This window comes from Prenolepis imparis, unplaced genomic scaffold, assembly GCF_030444845.1.
Source record: "Prenolepis imparis isolate NDT839.2.m4 unplaced genomic scaffold, iyPreImpa1.0 SCAF_3, whole genome shotgun sequence".
Taxonomy (NCBI): domain Eukaryota; kingdom Metazoa; phylum Arthropoda; class Insecta; order Hymenoptera; family Formicidae; genus Prenolepis; species Prenolepis imparis.
Window position 1 is genome coordinate 20395726 of NW_028141161.1, and position 19457 is coordinate 20415182.

The window sequence follows — 19457 nt, forward strand, 5'->3', positions numbered from 1 at the left end:
AACCTTTGAAATGCCACCAAATCAGAGCATCCGGGAGCACGCATCGAGTATTCGTGTGTAAGGACATCCCTATACGCACGAACTGAATTCGAGAATCTCACCGTGGACATAGGGATCGAGCGTCACTGAGTCCCACGGGATATCCAGGACAAATAACATCCTGATATGGACGCGGCAAACAAGCAGACAAACCTCCCGCTCGTGCATGTCCTTCCTCTTCCCCTTTAAACCGATCCTTCATCTCTGTTCGCGGTTAGGATGGATATCGATTCGAGAAGTTGGAAATTCGCTTCGCCAAGATGAAATTGCTTGAAATATTGCATATACCTATATTCGCCACTGTATTCCAAATCAATCAACAAATTAATCTATATATCTGAATAGAGAGAGAGAGACCGATTTTATAATTTAATTAATTACAACGAGTAGTTTGATTACGTTGAATAATTTCTTTAATATTTTAATTATCACACATTGAAATTTTTTATCCTAAACTATTTCTCTTCTATTTCAAAGCTATGACAAATGTTTAAACATTTCTCTCGCTGCACCATATTTTGTGTATATATAACCGCTCTACTTTAACTATCCGCTTGAACTATTCCGCGATAAATGTCCCTTTTATGACTACTTGATAATCGCTTTTAGGTATTATATCTCTCGTAAATATGCTCACGCACGCGGTCGCGAAACGCTTATTCGGTTTATCCCTCTCACGCGACACGTACAAGCCGTTAGGCGCGAGAGGGTTAAGCGGATTTTTCACTTATGCGTGGAGAAGGGGCGGGCGAAATCCCGCTCGTAGCGAGTCAGCGAGAAGGAGCTTAAGTCGGCGACAGACATGATTCTAATTAAACTGCCGCACCCACCCCCCTCCTCTTTTCCTCCACCCCCGGTTCACGTCGTTACGGTTATTGTTGTAATTATCGTCGGTGCGTGCACGACGTAGAGTTGCCTGCGCCGCTTGTTGTTGTTGTAGTTATTGTTTGTCCCGAAACTTCCCGGCCGCCCACCGGCCCACTGCCACCACCCAATTCTCCCGCAACCCTCCGCAGCAACCCTCAGTATTCATCCCTCTGCGTTCGCCGCGTCTGCCGCGAGTTTCGGCCGCGCTCGCAACTTGGCATTGGGTGCTACGTGTTTCGCTAACTGGGTTTGCCGCGCTCGCTCAAGGGGGTTAACACTGTTTCCGGTTCCTGCCACGGGCCGACAGTTACCTCGTCTACTCGTCTATTTGTCTCCTAGATACGATTTGTAATGCTTCAATCTTTTCGCTCGAGGCTTCCAATTCTGCTGTTGTAGCATCAGATTGCGTTATGCCATTTTAATTGCAATTGTAATAATTTCTTATTTACAATTTTAGTTAAAAAAAAATATATGTATATGTATGTTTCGTTTATTAGGATAATTAATCTTAGATAATTAATTATAGAAAGCTATGTCGGAACCAGATTTAAAATCTTTAAATCGACGTACTATCATAATTCTATTGCATCCTACAGAATAAAAATAACATATTTTTTAAATTTTTTATAAAAGATAACAATTATCCATAAGACATTGTTCGTAATAATAATACTATTAATAAGTAATACTAATAATTATAATTCTGTATAATATAATAAAATTTAGATAAATAATATTACCAAAGTCGACGTCTCTTAAATTGACATGCCCTAATTTTTCAGCAAGTGCTGTATTTCAATATTGATCAGATGTAAATATATTATTAATGTTTTAGATTTTAAAAGATATATTAATTTTATCGAAAATAAAACTCCTCGTACAAGACAATTTTGTCCCACATTTTTCGACTTGTTCTTACACAAAGAATGACCTCCTTTCCGGTTACATTACGTTTATCTTTATATACATTACATATTGCGATTGATTTCTTAATCGAAATGACATATGTCGATACTGTAGCTCGGGATAATTTTGGACAAAGAAGCAAAGTCACAGAAATTAGAGTTATTCATGATAAATTTATGTTCGTAGCGTGTCTAACGCGATGTGACTCCTAGCAAATCGAGTTGACGAGTTTGTCAAGCGGTCTCTTTGTTCTGCCAAAGGCGCTCGGCGTTGTATGCGAGAATAGCCGACCTCCTTTTCCCGCTTGTCGAAGTTATACGCTGAGTTTAGCCACTTTGACGTGGCACGTAGGAAACATCCTTCGACGCGCACGTTGGTCGCCATACGTCGAACTTGCTTGACGGTATACAGGATTGTGTATCAGAAGTCGCGAATTTTCGCCAGTCCGCATGTATAGGAGATCGAATAGCGCATATAGTTGGCTCTCATTGTCATTATTTCATTTACAATTATAATATAATTATAATATTATAATTAAACGAAGACAAACAGAGTGAATAAAATCTTAAAAGTGCCCCGGAATAAATAACAAAACTTATTCAATTCAATTATTTCAAAATCGAAGGTGTTTCGACTTTTAAACCAGAGAAGGATGCATAAGAAAAAAAAAGAAGAAATACGGCTCTGATTTTGAGCCGTCTATGTAGACGATATGTATCCGCGACATATGCGATGCTCGTGAAAATCAGACGGGGATTGCGAGCTTTTCCTTGTGAATGTCTCGTAAAGCGCGTCGACTCGTTGATGTCGACGACGACGACGACGACGACGACGACGACGACGACGACGATGACGGCTCGGCGCGACGTCGACCCGCCTCTTCTTCACGTACTCCGCGAAATTACACGGTAACTTTACCAGCGCATTTTGACGTTACACGAGACGGAGGGAACCTTGCTGGCTCGCTCGTCCTCTCTCTCTCTCTCTTCGCCCTGCGAGCATACTTTCCCACCGCGGTTTTTTTTATGCCGGTGAAAAGTTTTCCGACATACTCGCGTCAGGCAGCATCTCCGAGCGACGGAAATCATAGTGCGCGCTGTTGAGAAATTATATACTGGAACGCTTGCGAGGCATCGTCAGGAAAGTTTGGAGCCGCGTCGCCCTCGGAAAAGTGAACTGTCGCGTATTTCGCAGCAATAGTATACCTCGATTCCCTTCTTATTGGGGAAGCAAGTTACGAGCGAAAAGTCTTAATAGGTATATTCTTTTATCGGTGTTTTTTTAAAATTATTTTTTTTATTAATTGTATGGGGAAAAAAAGCGCGCGCACAAATCTAAGAATTTTATTTCTTATTAAAGTGTTAATTATAGTACAATTTTCTCGACAATAATACAAAGTACTCGAATCTTAAAATCTTATGTTAATATTAATGTATACTACATGTAATTTCTAAGATGTATTGGACATGTATATTTTTCGAGCGATGTAATATCATATCGTATAAGGAGATGATCTCCTTTTAATTCGACCAACGGCGAATGAACGTATAACGCTATCGCCAACTTCAACAAACTTTTTCTTTAGGGCACCCACGGGAATCACCCGGAAAGAAGCTGGGAATTAATCGCGGAGCTGCTTTTAAGAGCTCGGCTTAAATCGACGGACAAAATTACCGCATCTCTCGCCGAGAAGTTTATCGTCCGAAGTGCATTAAAGCCCTTTTTCGAAAGTCTAATTACGCGAAAAAACGCATGTACATACATAGGTGTTTCGTGACGGGAAAAAAAACAACTCCTTCTTACCTCCCTTAGGGTTTCGTGCGGATTCGTCCCCTTTTTTTTGCCTCCTCGCCGTCGATCGCTAGCGGCGAGTTCCGATTTTATCGCGGAAGGGTTCTCCTCAACATCTCGTCCGCGTTGTTCACGTCGTCCTAGTGAAATTTGTCGCGAAATTTGCTGCTACGAATTTCAATTCTCGCGCTGTTAATAATGTTCTCTTTACAAGAATTATATATTTATATACACGGTATTTCTATTATCAGATGTCGTGAATATTTCCGCAAGCATAAATTAAACAAAATTTATTGTATTTATTATAAATTTATCTGTCTTGCTTTTCTCTCTCGCGACAAGTAAATGGGAAAATTTACATTATGGAAAATGGATGATGATAATAATAATAATAGTAATTATTATTGTTATTATTATTGTTATTATTGCTGTTACTGGATGTTAACTGATAATTCGCTATACATCTCAGCGCACAAAATATAAATAGCAAAGTTAAATAATGATGGATAAAAGTCTAAAAGAGAAATCTCTCTTCGAGAGAGTATTTTCTATTCTTTTTTTAGAGAATTTCAAGAGAAATAAGACTCTATTAGACTATAAAGAGACTTGAGACGGCATTTTTCGACAGCACTTTATTTAAAATCATCGAAATGAATTTCGCCGTTCTGCAAACTTTTATTTGAAAGCTACGTATCCGAGAGAGAGGGTTTAAGTAAAATTCATGTTCTTAGAATTCTCGGCGTAATAACAAGGAGATGATATGCCGCGTCCAGGATAGTTCCAAGCTCCGAAATGTACATAGCGAAGTTAATATCGCAAAAGGCGGAAAGCCGCGAGCGCAATAAGACGCAAGTCCGCGCCAGCTGCGAATTCATAATATCCCCCCTTTCTCCCTCTACCCTCTCTCCTTCCCCCCGTATAATGACATTCCTGCGGCACGTGGCGACCTGGGGGCACTAGGGGGCCCACCTATAACACACACGTATATAACCTGCCTGCCTGCCTGCCTGCCGCGATCTCGCCGGGTAGTCACGTGGCCGGGATCTCATCAAACTTTCATCCTTCGCGCGAGAAGACACGGCACGCCCGCGGTGCGCCCTGCTTCCATCCCCCCCGTTGCATCTCGCATTAATGCATCACCACGGGATATCGCTGGCATATTGCTGTTGTTACTCGTGCCGCTACACGGTCCACCGTCTGTCCCTGCTTGAGTTCGTTCCCCTCCCCTTCCTCCCCTTCCTCCCAATGGCGTCCATATCGAGGGAAATTAACAGAATTCGTATCAGGTAAGTAATTAAGTGTGTAATATAGCTTTTTAGATTAAATTCAAGATACTTTTGGTAAATAATCCAAAGAGAATCTATGTCTAGACGCGATTAAGAATTAGAGTCCTATAGGAAGATTAAATCTCTCTTGCGCACACTTTCAATTCTATAAGACAAAAGTGGAAACGCCTATGCGATAAGCGACGATGCCCCTGCCTCGACGGCATTAAACGGGTCCCATAAAAGCGGACGCGCGTCGCACAATATCGCGTTTTCATCGTCGTCGTCGTCATTGCGGGAGGCGGCCAGGGTTATTAAAATCGCGGCCAGGATTACGAGATCCGGGGGCGACATTAAGGACATTAATCACGCGCGTGTAAACGGGGGCCCCCCCTTCTCGAGGGCGCATTTCCGCTCGAAATTGGGGCTCGGACGAGCAGTCCCGGCTAACTCGCGGCTAATTTCTCTCGGTTAGGGGTCGACCGGGGCGATTATCAGCTCCTGGAATGAAAGGTCTTCTCGTACGCGCGGCTTTAATAATCTCGGTAAGATTATATATATATCTATTTGTTAAAATAGTCATCTCGAGAAGATTGACATTGCTTTTGTCTTCTTTATTCTCCATATTTTAAACAAGAAATACTTTTAATTTTAAAAAAAACCTGCATGTCTCGTTTTATTTCGATATAAACGTAAGAAAGAAGTTTACGTGATTCGTAAGCGTTTAATCTGGTATATGAATAATGATGATTTAAATGTAGTTCAGCGAAAAGCATCAAGAGGAGAGGCCGGGAATGGGGTGAGAGGGCGCAGGAATTAATGTTATCCAATAACAAAGTTCTTCCCAGACGCGACGGAAGTCATTAAAGTTGCATTCTCATTAAGGAAACGTTACTAAATGTAACTGTGTTATGGAAAATCTATTTCCGTATCCATCTGACAATTTGCATAAGTTTACTCGGCTTTGATTCACTCTCTAGATTGAAACCGTGTCGCACTTGAGGTAATAGAGATCGATGCTGGTGATGTTCGAATGAACGAGATGTGTGTGTATAGCCCACTACAATTTCGACACTGTCCCCTTGACGTACACTTTCGTGAAAACCATAATTAAAACATTTCAATTATTTTACTACCAAGAGTCGCTACAATTCGCACGCTGCACGTTGATGTATGAACACCGCGTTATTTGCATCTTCGTACGATGCTACTCGAGTCATTAATTATTTATATATAAATCATTTATGTTAGTTATGTTGTTGACTGCGTGACGCGAGAACTAATGATTAATGAACATTTCGGAGGCAACTCACTGCATAAATGTATGGCGAAATTAAAAAAACAAATTTTTGTTAACTTAACCTGCCAACATCTTTAGGAACAATTTGTTCCGCTATTCTGTGTATGGCATTACAGAGATATAAAATTTGTATCGCCATCTCTTTTTAAATGTACCTAATTACTCTCTCTGGTAGACATAATGTATATTTTTAATTCAAAATTATTAAATCAAAATTATTAAATTTTGAATAAATTATAACACTTAAATATATTTTACTTTATCTTTATAAATGTACACATATGTAAGATTCTATATGGTAAGAACGGGTCTTCGTTTTCCTCTCGTTCCTTCTACGAGCCTCTCTCGTAAGACGATTTAATAGCGACGCATTCTCGTGCCTCGTTCGTTCGGATACACGCGGAAACACAGGCTGTGCAGGCGTCTTTAACGTCGGGCGAACTTTTTACATGACATCTGGCGAACGTAGACGCCGCGCGAGGGAGGAATCGTAGTTGGCGGGTAGTAGTTGCTCCAGAGCTCTCGCACCGAGAATCATAACGCGACATCTGTTTGGAATGAGCGAGCGAGCGACAGGGTTAAGGGAGGGCGAAGACGCGCGAAGCGAGGGAGGGAAAGGGGGTAGTAGGCGGAAATGCAAAGGGAAATGCGGCAAGAGGGGGAGTGGTTTTTCGGGCACCAGAGTACGAGACGCATACTCCGAGAGCAAGAACACGAAGAGAGAACCGCCGGCGTCGCATTATCCAGTCTGAAAGACATTATACTCTCCTTGTGCGCGAGCACGATTGCGCTCGCTCTCGAACTGCCTCGAGAGTGCCGGCTTATACTGCCGAAGTATACTGGCTGTGCGGATGTACTTGCATAAACTTGGTGCGATTGTGACAAAAACAGCGACGATTATTTATTTCAATGCCTTCGATAAAATAGGGAATAAAGTTCTTGAGTTTTTAATCACATAAACATAATTATTCGTCGAAAGTTTAACAAAATTTGTATCGCACTGCCAATGTAAGACTATCATAATTCAGAAAAGATTTCTTTGAAAAAAAAAACTGCATTTTATTTTATTTGGAGCAAGAATCATAGAAAAAGATGATGCCTACATAATTTAAAAACGATATTTTTCGAATTACCATGATTTTATATGTGTAATATTTAGATTTAAAAACGAATAAATGATAATTTTATAATTGATTGTAAGGGAGTTTCACTTGGACAGAATTATTGATCGTTGTATTTATTAAACCTAGTGCACATCTACGCGTATATTGGTCACACAGACGTAAGTTTATTTTAAGATATTTTATTTAATAAATATATAAATATATACTAGATTTAGGCCCGATTGCACCAACATCATTTGAGCTTTAAGTGAGACTTAAATATGTATCTATCTTTATCTTTTTTTCTAAATAAATAAAGACAAACATATATTTAAGTCTCGCTTAAAACCAAAATGACGTTGGTGCAATCGGGCCTTAGAAATTTACTGATAAAATTTTATAAAATATTGATTTGTTGTTACAATGAAGTTTGTAATCTCAAATCTCTTCGCGCGTAACGGAGAACACTGAATCTGACATTTTTAATAAAAGAATATTCCGAAGAACAAAGAGTTTTTTTTAGCTGCGCGAGATTAGTCGTGCGCGAGCGAATTTTCACAAATTCAACTTTAAGACACAAATTTATATTTCTGTTAGTTCCCTCGACCGCGTCTTGAAATCTTCCGCTTTAATCCGTGCGTATGCGAGGATTAATGCAAACGCGCGCGAGGGATATCTAATTTAATTACCAGCGCGCCGATCGTTTCTGTTCACGTCGAACAAAACGGCACGGAAGATTTGCCCTTTCGCGAAATCATGATTTCGGGAATGGTAATCGTTACTGTTCTACCCTATACCGGCGAGAATGGCGATTCGAACTAATCCGAGCGAATGACGGAAAGAGAGATAGCGGAAATCGGCAAGGTCGGTCCTGGACTACACTGGGTGAACGAGGCGGAAGTGGCGGCAGGATGTGGAGGACCGAAGGACGAGTCGCCAACTGTCGCGGTATCGGGCCTCGTCGGATAATCGCGAGGCTAAACTTTCTCCATAAATCACGAAACGGTACGCCGTTGCTTCGGAAACGGACGGAAGAAGACGTAGAGGAGTCCGGGCGGACGGAGGAAACTAGTAGGACTCGAAGTTGAGCGCGGATCGTCGGGAATATAATGGATATTAATGTCGCTCCTATGCTGATTTCGTCCGTACCGCATTGCACGTATACGGGAAATTCGAAGAAAGATATATAATCAGTTTACTCAGATATATTTGGCGCGCGTCTCTCAAGTAAAGTTTGATAGAAACAGTTATATTAATATATGGGCTTAATTTTGAAATTACCGCGAATTTGCCAGAGATTTAATGAAGAAGAGATGAATAAAATTAATATTATTTTATTCACTTCTTTTAGAAATAAAAGTATATTTTTATTTAAATGCCATAATACACAAATTATTAATTAATTAAACTAATAACTTTGAAAGAATTATGAAAAAATTTCTTATCTAAAATAATTTTTTTTTTTTTTAATTTTAAAAACTTGAAAGTGTATGAACATTTTAAATATCATATAATAAAGAAAAATAATTATATAAGAAGAACAAAAAATAGCTGTTGGAGAAAAATAAATACAATAAGCACAAATTTATGAAATAATTTATTATCCATTCAAGAGACAAATAATTATTTCAATTGATTACTTGTAAAATTTCTAATAAAAAAAATACATATGTATATATTTGAAATATTAATTCTATTTTGTAAAATCAACTATATAAATATTTCATACGTAATTTTAATAAATGTATAAATATTTTAAATTATTATTTCATGTTAATCATTTATTATCTGGTAGGAGGTATATTTAATGTAAATATTTTTACTTTTTATTTGAAATATTAATTTTTCCTCACCTCCGATAGTCGTCATTGAGTATTCTCGTTTCGAAATATGTCAGAATACATAGCGTATGAGAGTACATGTATCAAATATAATTTGATATGATCAAGAACTATCTGGCACGAAATACGTGATATTTCTCTCTCTTTCTCTCTCTCTCTCGTATGTTTTGTCGGTAGCTTGCTCGAAATGGCGAGATATCGAACGCGCGGGATCTCCCGATGAACAACGAGATACTGTCGCGCGCAGGCGACAGAGAATCGCGACACGTCCGAAAATGCACGGGGAAATAAGAGCGCGACAACACCAGAGAGTCAAGGGTTGCTCTTTCGTTCCTGTCGTGGAAACGCGCACAGCCACCTTCACGACACTCGAGGGGTGGTTTGTTCCCGCAGGCTATATCAGTTATTTTCGTTCTTCCCCGATGGGCGTGTCTCCGGTGTTTCGCTGCTCCTTTTTCGATAGCGAGAACGCGAGAATGCGTTACAACTTGTATATTGTGTACCGCACGAGAATCATTTCGGCTGCTGTTTCCCTCGGACGCGGATGATGATGAGAAAGACGACGACGCGGTTACAGGGAGGCGAGCGACAACATCTTCCCTTGGCAAGAAGAAACTATCGAGCTCCTTCGGACGTTTATCTGATTCGATGTGACGTCGCGTATATATAATGCATAGCAAATGCATCGAACCGAAGACGTCGCAAGTATTATTGTAGTAAGGTGAGAGAGCATTGTGATGTAAGTACAGATCGATTTCGATATCAACTTGGATAACGGGCGGAAATATATATTTCAATATCTGTCAAGTTCTGTCACATCTACATATTAAGATTAAGTAAGTGTATAATCAATCTCTCTTTACGTGTTAAATTTTCTACCTTTAAAAGGAATATGAATATATTACATGAAATATTCGTATAATAAATAGAATGATATATTCAAACCGGAAACATGTAAAATTCAAGGATTATATATTAATGAAAAAAATGCACAAAAAGATATCTGAATTATAAGATTTAAAGTTTCAAAGATTTTTTTTTTCAAAATCTCGAAAATCTACGAGTTCAACGATCTAACAATCTTAAAATTCACGAAATCGACATATTCAAAACGCGAGTGTATAAAACGCACACATTGAAAATCTCATAAATGCGCGTATGTACCGTTTCAAGATGAATCTTTTATTAAAATGTTAGAGAAGGGTCTCGTCAGCGAATAATGTTACGGTTTTGCATTCGGTCGAGAATTCCTCTGCAGAAAATCGCAGGAGCACGTTAGATATGTGGAATTGCGGCAATATACTCGTCCTCTCTCTCTCTCTCTCTTTTTCTTTACCTCTCGGATGCTCATGGATCGAGTTAGGAGAATGGGCAATCGTGACAATCGTATCGCCCGCACTTTCGTTCGCCCTCCGGGTTAACGTCCACCTTCTATTTTCCCCGAAGCGAATTAGGTACGAATAGCGATCCCAGTCACCTTCAAACCCTTTCCGCAAATGCTCTTGGCGTGGCTCAACTTTGTCCCGCGTTCTAAGCTCGTTCGGGTAATTTTATCGTCCGTCTGCCAGCCAGCTGGCCGGCTTCTGCTCTTTCGTGACAACTAATTTATTTGGTCGCGAGAGCAACCGAGAGAAAGAGAATAAGAGAAGGAGAGAAAGGAGAGAGAGAAACAGGAAAGGGTGAGATTGAGACGAAGAGGCAGAACGCAAAGGGTTGCCGCGCGGGAAATCGATACAGCGCTCTTCCAGATTTTATCCCCGTTCTTGTTCTACTCTCTCCCATACTCTCTTTCTCTCTTTCTCTCTTCTACGTCCTCCACGTCTACATCTCTCTTTTTCTCTTCCTCGTTCCGCCTCAATCCTCAATCGGCGTGGAGAAAAGTTTCCGTGCAGACGCTTAGTTACAGCGGCTTCCGCGGATAATCCTTCCGCCAATTTCGCGAAATTATGTTCCGCAGCCTTAGCTAAGGTTTCAATAAGGCGAGGCGCGGACCGCGAAAAGCGAAGTTAAATAACACAATCCACCTTTCCCAAACTTAGATATAATTCTTGCGAGTAATCCGCGAGTAATTCCGCGATTGCCCGAAGAAAATCATCGTTGCTTGTAAAAGAATTCCCGTTCGACGAAAAGTGTCGTCTTTTCATTTGTTATTTCATTCGATACACTACGAATTTGTTACTTTATTATCTCGACGTGTCGCTGGAACGCATTTGCGATTCTTTTTAACGACCGATTAATTCGTCGAAGAAGATGTCGAACCTTGAAGATGAGGACCTCGGATTCCCGATATAACTGCATTCGCGGATATAATCCTTTTGCCAATTGCGCAAAATTATGTCACTTGGCTTTAACTGAGACTTCAATAGGAAAATGCGACATTGTTGAAAGTTCCAGGAAGACAAAAGCCCACGATGCAGTCGCGTCCATTGTCGAAAGTTGCTTAGCAGTCGAGTTTATATCATGCGATGGAGAATTGCCTTAATCGGGCGTGCGATCAACTATAAATCCTATCGGATCGTGCGATTTGTGAGAGTATTGCTCGGATTCGGCAAGCAAATCTTCGCAAATTATTTCCTAGTTTTTCCGAACGGAGAATATAATCGGATTCCCTCCCAACGGCTTAGTATTAATAAGCAACGCAATTAATATAAACGTGGATTACATTGGCATCGAATCATTGCGCAGTATTATTGCCTGCAAATGAATGTAATTAATATCAAACATAAAGCGAATGTATTTACGCGGAGTGCAGTTCTCGGATTCACGTAAACAGTTGAGAAAAAAAAATTGTAAAACCTTTTTGATAAAATAAATTAGATATTACGTGTGAAAGAAATATATTTTTATATCAAGACTAGCAACATATTAAGATAAGATTAAAGGGAAGGAGAGAAAGATATATAAATTAAAATTTTTAATTTTTATAAAAGTATAAATAAATTATATATGCGGCAAGAGAGAAAGATTTTTCTTCTACAAAAAGTTCATTAAAATTCTATTTCTTATATACACTACCGTCAGAAAGTTTAAGACCAAAAAAATTTGTAAATTTTATTTATTATTTCTTTCTAAAAAATAATGCAAGCTATTTTTACTTTTATGGTGTTATAACATGATCTTCTAGCTATTAATAAAAAAAAGAAACAATCAGCGGAATATCATATTTTAACGTGTAAAAATAAATTATTTTTTTGAGGATCTTTATTTATTACTTTAGTCTTAAACTTTCTGACGGTAGTGTATAATTTAAAAAATTATAATTGTTGATTTTGTGCTATATGATTCGAAAATTTCACCGATTCACAACACTAGTAATGACGAAATATTTAAACTTAAAATAGTAAAACAATTTATTGATTCTTTTATGTAGAAACCTAAAATTAAAAATGCTATAAAACGCGGTTTGTCTCATATAAAATCCGTCGAATTGAATTCGCCTTCTCGCATTTAGTTGTTCATGTGCGCTTGAATCGGCAATCAGACGATGATGCAGTTTCCCGTAGGAGATTGAAAAGTATCTCGGGAGCCGCTTTCAGAAAGTCGCGCGAGGAGACGCGCGCCAGAGATGAGATATCAAAATTGTTTTAAAGTCCCGATCGAGTTGACGAGTCTTTACCGCGAGGGTCTCGAGAGGGTCTTCTCGGATTGAGAAGTCCTATCGGGGGCGTAAGTTCTTCCTCTTACGACGATCCCCTCTTACCCCCTCCCCTTTCTCCCTCTCCTCCCCCGAGACAGGATCTCGAGGACTTCCGCTGACGAAATAGGGTGTATACCCTCGAGCGACTTTCGCCTGTTTCGTCGCTCGGCGATCCTCTCATTTACGGAAGTTACCGCGAATTTTGCGTCCTCCCGTGTCTCCCGAGAGATATAGTGCTTTTCTTCAGTCTATTGCAAACGTTATTTGTCTGCGCTTCGGTTCGCGTTCTTAACTGTCGCGAGTTTCGCGAGAAGGTAAGAGCAAAGTTTATCGATTAAGTCAAATAATTGTATGTTTTCAAATTATTTTTGCCTACACTTTTGTTCACATATAATGTATAAAATTTAAACTTCTTCTGCATATCACAGAGAACTTTCGCTAATTGCACCTTAAATTCTTCCTCCGAATACTAATTTATTTTACACCGTCTCCTCTCTCGTTCTTGTCGCGTTCGCGTCGATGTGAATTACAGAACGGATTTCGTAAGCGAGTACATTTTCCTTATTCATGGCGTGGGACTCGCTCATCTCGCTCGTCCTCGTCAAAGTTTCACACGTGTCGCCCGTTACGACTGCCGGGCGGTAAAAGTCGAAGTCGCGCGACGTAGGCGTAGGGTGTCACAAGAGCTTTATGTTTACGGCGTGCGTGGTTGTTACACTTCTAATTGCGAGCCACCGAAACCGCCGATAGGGCGGTTCCCCCGGAATACTATCCGGGGTTAAAACATGCTTTCTATGCAAACGCGGCGTTAAAGGCGCGCCCTAACCGTCCCATATTTATTCAGTCGAGAAGGATTTTAACTCATGTAGACGAGGTATGTGTATATCCGCGAAAAATTGACGACGAAAATTGGGTCGAATATTGAGTCGAAAAAGTTCCGAAGGAGAGAAAGACAGGTATTCGATATTATTTTAGATTCGCGCGCTTCCGAGAGTTATAAATATATTGTAAGTTTACAGCTTTATCGACACGAAACTTGCTAAAAATAAGAAACGTAGAATTTGTAGATTTTAAATAACTTTTTATGTTTTTTATATGCACATATATTTCCAGAGAGTGAAAGAGAGAGAAAGGAAAATTGTTTCTAAAACATTAGAATAATGTAAAAAGATATGATTTATAAAGCAAATATATGCAAATTATTAGACACTTAATGTTGTTTTAATTCCATTATTATTATTTTCAGAGCAGAATTTCCGTAAAATGTCATTTTATTCCTCTTAAATATTATTGTAAATATTTTTAAGATTATAGAAGTGGAAAACAGCGACGAGAAAGTGAACATTTTCCCTTTTTATCTTTCAATTATCTCTCATTCAGTCAATTGCCTGATTCATTGAAGTAATTATTACGAGATCTATTTCTTTGCTCGCTTTTATCATAATTATAATGCTTTTTAACGCGCCTTTTATTGTAGTACATTTTTCAGAGGCACTGCTTTTTCTATTAATTTCTTTTTATCAAGGAAATATTTTGTATAAATCTATTATGTTGTTTTGTGAAGTAAAGTTATTGTAGAGAGCATTTATTACGAGAAAAAAATAATTTTTAAAGCGCCGTAAATAAATAATTATGTATAAAAAAAATTTGTTTTATTTCTTAGATCGAGTCTAGTAAACTTGCAACATTTTTATATAGTATAGTGAGATTATCCAGCTTTCTTCGTCAGGAACAAACGTAGGGATAATTTTTTCGTGTCTATAAAACAACAAACTCTAAACTTACTATCGGGATTAAACCGATTTGAACCTCCAGACTGCAAGGTTGCCACGCGCGGATAAAGCCACGACACATTTTCCAGAGAACAACGTTGATCTTTCCGAACAACTCGCTTCTTGATCCTCGCTGCCCGTTTACGTAGAGCAACTTTTGAGGTCAACGTTTGAGATATACGCGTTCGATCTCGCGTATCCCGGGGAAACGAAGGGCAGCAATCGAGAAAGAGAATGGTGAGCGAGAGCGGTCGACGAGGAAAGGTGGAAAAGTTGAGAAAGCAACCGAGACCGAGAGGTCGAAGGGCGGTTAGGGAAGCGGGGGAGGGAGCTCTCGCCGAATTCGTAGGAACCTTTTAGTCCCGGCGGGACCGCGCCAGAACAGATTATCCGTCCATTATTTCAGGGTAGGCGCAGAGCGATCAAGGAAAGGGGAAGAGGAGAAAGAGAAAGAGTAACAGAATAGAAGAGGTCCACTGCAAAAGCGAATGGGGCGCTCGGTTTGACGGAAAGTGCGTGGTACAGGGGATCGAGCGACCCTCTTTGCAAACCCGAAGTGCTCGATACCGATAGGAAAACTCCTTGTTGCGATCCTCGCGATCTCTCGTGAATTCTCACGCGCGATGAGGAGAGAAAAAAAAAAGAGACAGAATGAGAAAGAGGACACAATTAATACTGTCGGTCCAGCTTTCGCACTCGCGGCTGCGCGGCTGCGACGCTCCCTCTTCGTCCTCGTTCTCACCCTCTCGCCCTCTTCCTCTTTCGCGCACCTACACGCCACCACCGTCTCTCTCCCTCGCCGCGGACCTCCGCCACCCCTTCGTAGCGACGGGGGTGGCTCTCGTTGCCGCGGTACCGAGCCTCTCAGTCGCGCCGAGAGCCCGCTTCGTTGCGGGGTGACCTCTCCTCTACCTCGGCAAGGGTGCCTCTTCCGCGCCGGGTTCTCCTCTCGGAGTCCTCTGTCGAGTGCTCGTGCGAATGGACGGCCTTTCGGGCCGCGAATCCGATGTCCGTGCAAGGGTTGAATGAGAATTAAACGACGACGCTTCGCGACGAGAGGAACACAATCGCGGTCCAGCGAGTTTCGCGGTCGCTCCGGAGGATAATCTTCCTTCTTCTTTGGAAGGTCCTCTCGCCACTTCTCGAAACTACTATTCGTGATCCGCGGAAATTCTACGAGCGGTGCCGAGAGGCGTAACGATAGCTCGAAATCGATCCGCCGAGACCTCCCCTGGGGCTCGAGTTCATTAAAGTTGATTAAAGTTGCCTGTCGATGGCGACGAATGGAGCACGTTTGCATTTTTCGTGCGACGGGACTCAACCGATGCCAAGAGTGTTGCTCGCACGTAAAGCTTGACGATTTGAATCGCTTGGATCGCGCCTAAAGACTCAAACATTTCACGTAGAAACACACAGTGAGTGTAATGTAAGAATACTTTGACACTGTCTCTTCACGTTCAGTACCGCGAAGAATTTGTCATCCGCTCGATATTTTCTACAGAAACATAGACATCAAGAAAGATGTTCCCTGTGTAACAAAGTAGGCATCGCGAAGAGCGTGCGACGTTTTCCACAAGAAGCTCGGCGTTTTTTTCGCACCAACATGACATAAATAACATGAAGAGTAGTTTAATGCTTTAAGATTCCTCGCGCGATCTGCTTCGAGAGGTACCTATATCGTTCTGATTCACATCCTTCGAAACAGAAACTATCTATTTCGTCACGAAGAGTGCCTCATCCGACTATTATAGTTCACACAGACGGTGTGCAGGTTTTAATAACGCGTCCGATATCTTTCATACTCGTCGCAATCAATTTCGGCTTGTAATTTTGCACAAAACAGTTCTCGAGGTAGCGCATAATTCTCGCGTGCCCTTCGAGACGCGAGTCTGGATCGGAAAGAAAGGGAGTGACCGATCGATCATCGTAATAACGGAGAGCTTTGCGTAGAGGAGAAGCACAGAGGGAAAAAAGGACGCTCTCGCCGAGAAAAGTGGACGACGTCGTCCTCGCGCGAAGAGAACCGATCCTCTCGGGAAAGGGCATCGGGACAAGCGCGAGGGCTCGTCCTCGAGACAAACGAGTCCTTTTCGTCTCAGAAAATCCCGCTCCTCCCTTCGATTGCTACGATCTCAAGGAAACACGAAGAGCCTGCAGGATTATTCAGCATCGAGACCAGAGATCGTTTAATACCCCGGGCTCTTCCTTCATTGTACTTTGCTATTCTTGCCAATGTGGCGGTCCCCTTCCGTGTACGCGAAACACATTCTTCATTTATGTCGACGCGGTAGTCCCGTTCCATCGTGTATTGTCGTCTCGATTGTTACGAGAGAGAGCCGAGCACGAGAGATATCTCGGAGCCGTAATTAAGGATACAATTAATGGCCCGCCAATTAAATATAATTAACTCGATGGTTAGAATGCGGTTGCCTCTGTCTGCCAATTAGCGCGTTAGCGCCTTATCGATCATCGACCGTCTCTACGAAGCCCGCGTCAGGATCGAGAGAATAAAATCGATCGCAGACCGAAAATAGAGCGAGACCGAAGTCTCGAAACCGCACTAGGGAGAGAAGAATAGTAATTTGAGAGAACGGGAGCGTTCGCTCTCGACGAAGAGTTGGAGAATCGAGATAACGCGCTAACGAGGGACGATTAACGATCTTTCGAGGTCGATAACATATCGTTGTCTTCGGCGAACTCGCTCTCGCCTCGACGTGATCGCTTTCGATAGAGGGGTCAACTGTGTTCCCGAGATTGTCTTTTATACTTCAATATACATGACAAACTGCCTGAAAAGAAAATTTCAAGAGAGGGAAACTTGTTCAGAATGTCCAGAAGAATATCATGGGATTAATTTCCCGAATCTCAGCGACGATCATCGTGCTAAATCGGGTTGTCGAGATCATAAGGAATCATAAACTAGACAGGCTCGCCGGACGAGCACTCTCTTCAAGATCGATTCGTTCGACGCGACAGTGATTCCGAAGGACGGTCTTTCTTTTTTTTTTTCACTAAGCCTGTTCACTGCCGGCTCCGAAAGCTATTCGGGGCTGAAGATGCGGCTCTCCTTCGTGGTCTAGTCCTTCGAAGAAGTCGTCGAGACTCCGGCAAGGCGAACTACCAAGGCGAGGAAAACGTCGCGAGCTGCAGGAGGGACGGAGAATGCCGACAGGGTGCACGTGACGAACGGGGCTACCCTCCAGGTTTGCACGGTAAGTCCTCTCCTCTCGATTCATTTCGAATAGAAGACTGAAACAACGCTCGCGAATTTCCGAGCGGGAGTAGAATCCTCGTATTCGCGCGATGTAGAAATTTCGCCGCGCGCGCGAACGAGTATGTTTCATCTCCATCTTCCACTTGAAGGTATTTTCAGCGGCTTCCTTAGGTGATTTAAATTCGCACGCGCGCGCATGAATGTATATGTACGTATACATATATGTTTCGCGCGAATACACGAGGTAGGTGATTGAGACTCTTGGGAGATGCACGGCAAGGCGGAGAGTAATTAATGTTGCAACGCACATAACGAGAGAGGCACGCCTCGAGTAAGTCGCGGCTTGAGCTGTGCACTCTATTGACTCAAATAACGATCTAAATTAATTTCGTGGGTATACAGAGGTATGTAGATGCGTCGGCACAGTTGCAGCGGAGAAACGTCGCTTAAAGCTCGTTTTGTGCAGAAGTAAATCCCCTTTCTTCGTTTATATCATATACTATATACAAACAGATGATAATCTTATAAGCTGCAGCGAATCGCGGAAGTCGAGCTCATTTAATTCTCGCTGCGGAGAGATCTTCGTGGTTTAAATACCCAAGATAAATATCTCTAATAGTAATTCGCGACATACGTGTGTGCGAATCTCGCTTTGATTAACGAGTAACAAACACACAGTGACGTATTTCTCGTATATATTTGCGTATTTCCGAGCGAAAGCTGTGGATTTCGCGTTAAGGAAAATGAAACGAGAGGCGCCCAACTATCGATCTCGCACGCAGCCGCGATCAATTATTTCGACGACGATAACCCGACGGCAAGCCAACTCGTAGGAAGGCGCTCGAGTGTCCCCCGGGAAAACGGAAACACGCGCGGCGGAAGCGCGTGTAGTACCTGCAAGGTACTCGGCTTTCGCGCGGTTCCTAAAGCCGTGCTTATGGGACGAGGGATTATGGGGAACCGTTTGCAGCAGGGTGATTCAAATTCTACGACAAGGCAATTTCGCCGCACCTGCGTCTGCGTGAAGGAAGGGTGAGAGGGAGGGTAGCGAAGGAAGCAGGTCGACCGCGATATTAAGGTCCCTGTGTCCTCGCTCATTACGCCACCTGAGAAAACCGCATCGTACGTTCCGGCTTATCTCCATTAAGGGAACGGGAATTACTCGGGGCACCCAAAATCTCATTGCACGCGCGAACGTCCATATAATTTGTAGGGTGCGTGCATACATTCCTCTGATTAAGGCAATCATATCGAACTTGGATATCAGCTGATCGCAAAATCGAATTTTTTCTTGCGAAATATGGCGAATTTAGCGTTTCTTCTCACTCTCGCGATCGACAGTACAAATTGATAAAATATATATGGAAAATAATTGTCTTTTTTTTGCGTGAATAAATAATTATAAATCATTATCAATTTTCATCAAATCAATTTTTCCTCACTGGAAATATAAAATATATGATTGCATAATAATTGATTATCATCTAAACTAAATAATATAAAATGATAATCAAAAATATAAAAATAATATAAAATGTAAAAATATCATTAACACCCCAAGCTAATCTGAGAATTAATTACAATTTATGTATTAACTTTTTTCAATTACACTAGCGTTTCTCTCTCGGTTCCCTCACGATGTTCCAAGATTTCACTGTAGTATATATTTTTCTGCGGCAGCGCGCGTTCCCCGAATGAGAGAAGAAAAGTTATTCGAGCGGC

The 19457-nt window shown here is 41.5% G+C and overlaps 1 protein-coding gene and 1 long non-coding RNA gene across 5 annotated transcripts in view; one reads left to right on the forward strand and one right to left on the reverse strand.

The window, feature by feature from the left end:
- Positions 1-19457, reverse strand: part of LOC145934112 (uncharacterized) — a 318213-nt gene that overhangs the window by 236870 nt on the left and 61886 nt on the right. The gene's annotated exons all lie outside the window — the stretch shown is intronic.
- Positions 1-19457, forward strand: part of Pxb (putative Hedgehog signaling attenuator pxb) — a 499142-nt gene that overhangs the window by 64243 nt on the left and 415442 nt on the right. For 2 of the 3 annotated variants that reach the window (XM_083034389.1, XM_083034388.1), the window contains exon 1: positions 15409-17733. The exons of the other annotated variant lie outside the window; for it this stretch is intronic. The gene's annotated coding sequence lies outside the window, so the exon portion shown is untranslated. Of the gene's footprint in view, positions 1-15408; positions 17734-19457 lie in introns of those variants that run through there. 3 annotated transcript variants of the gene reach the window in all.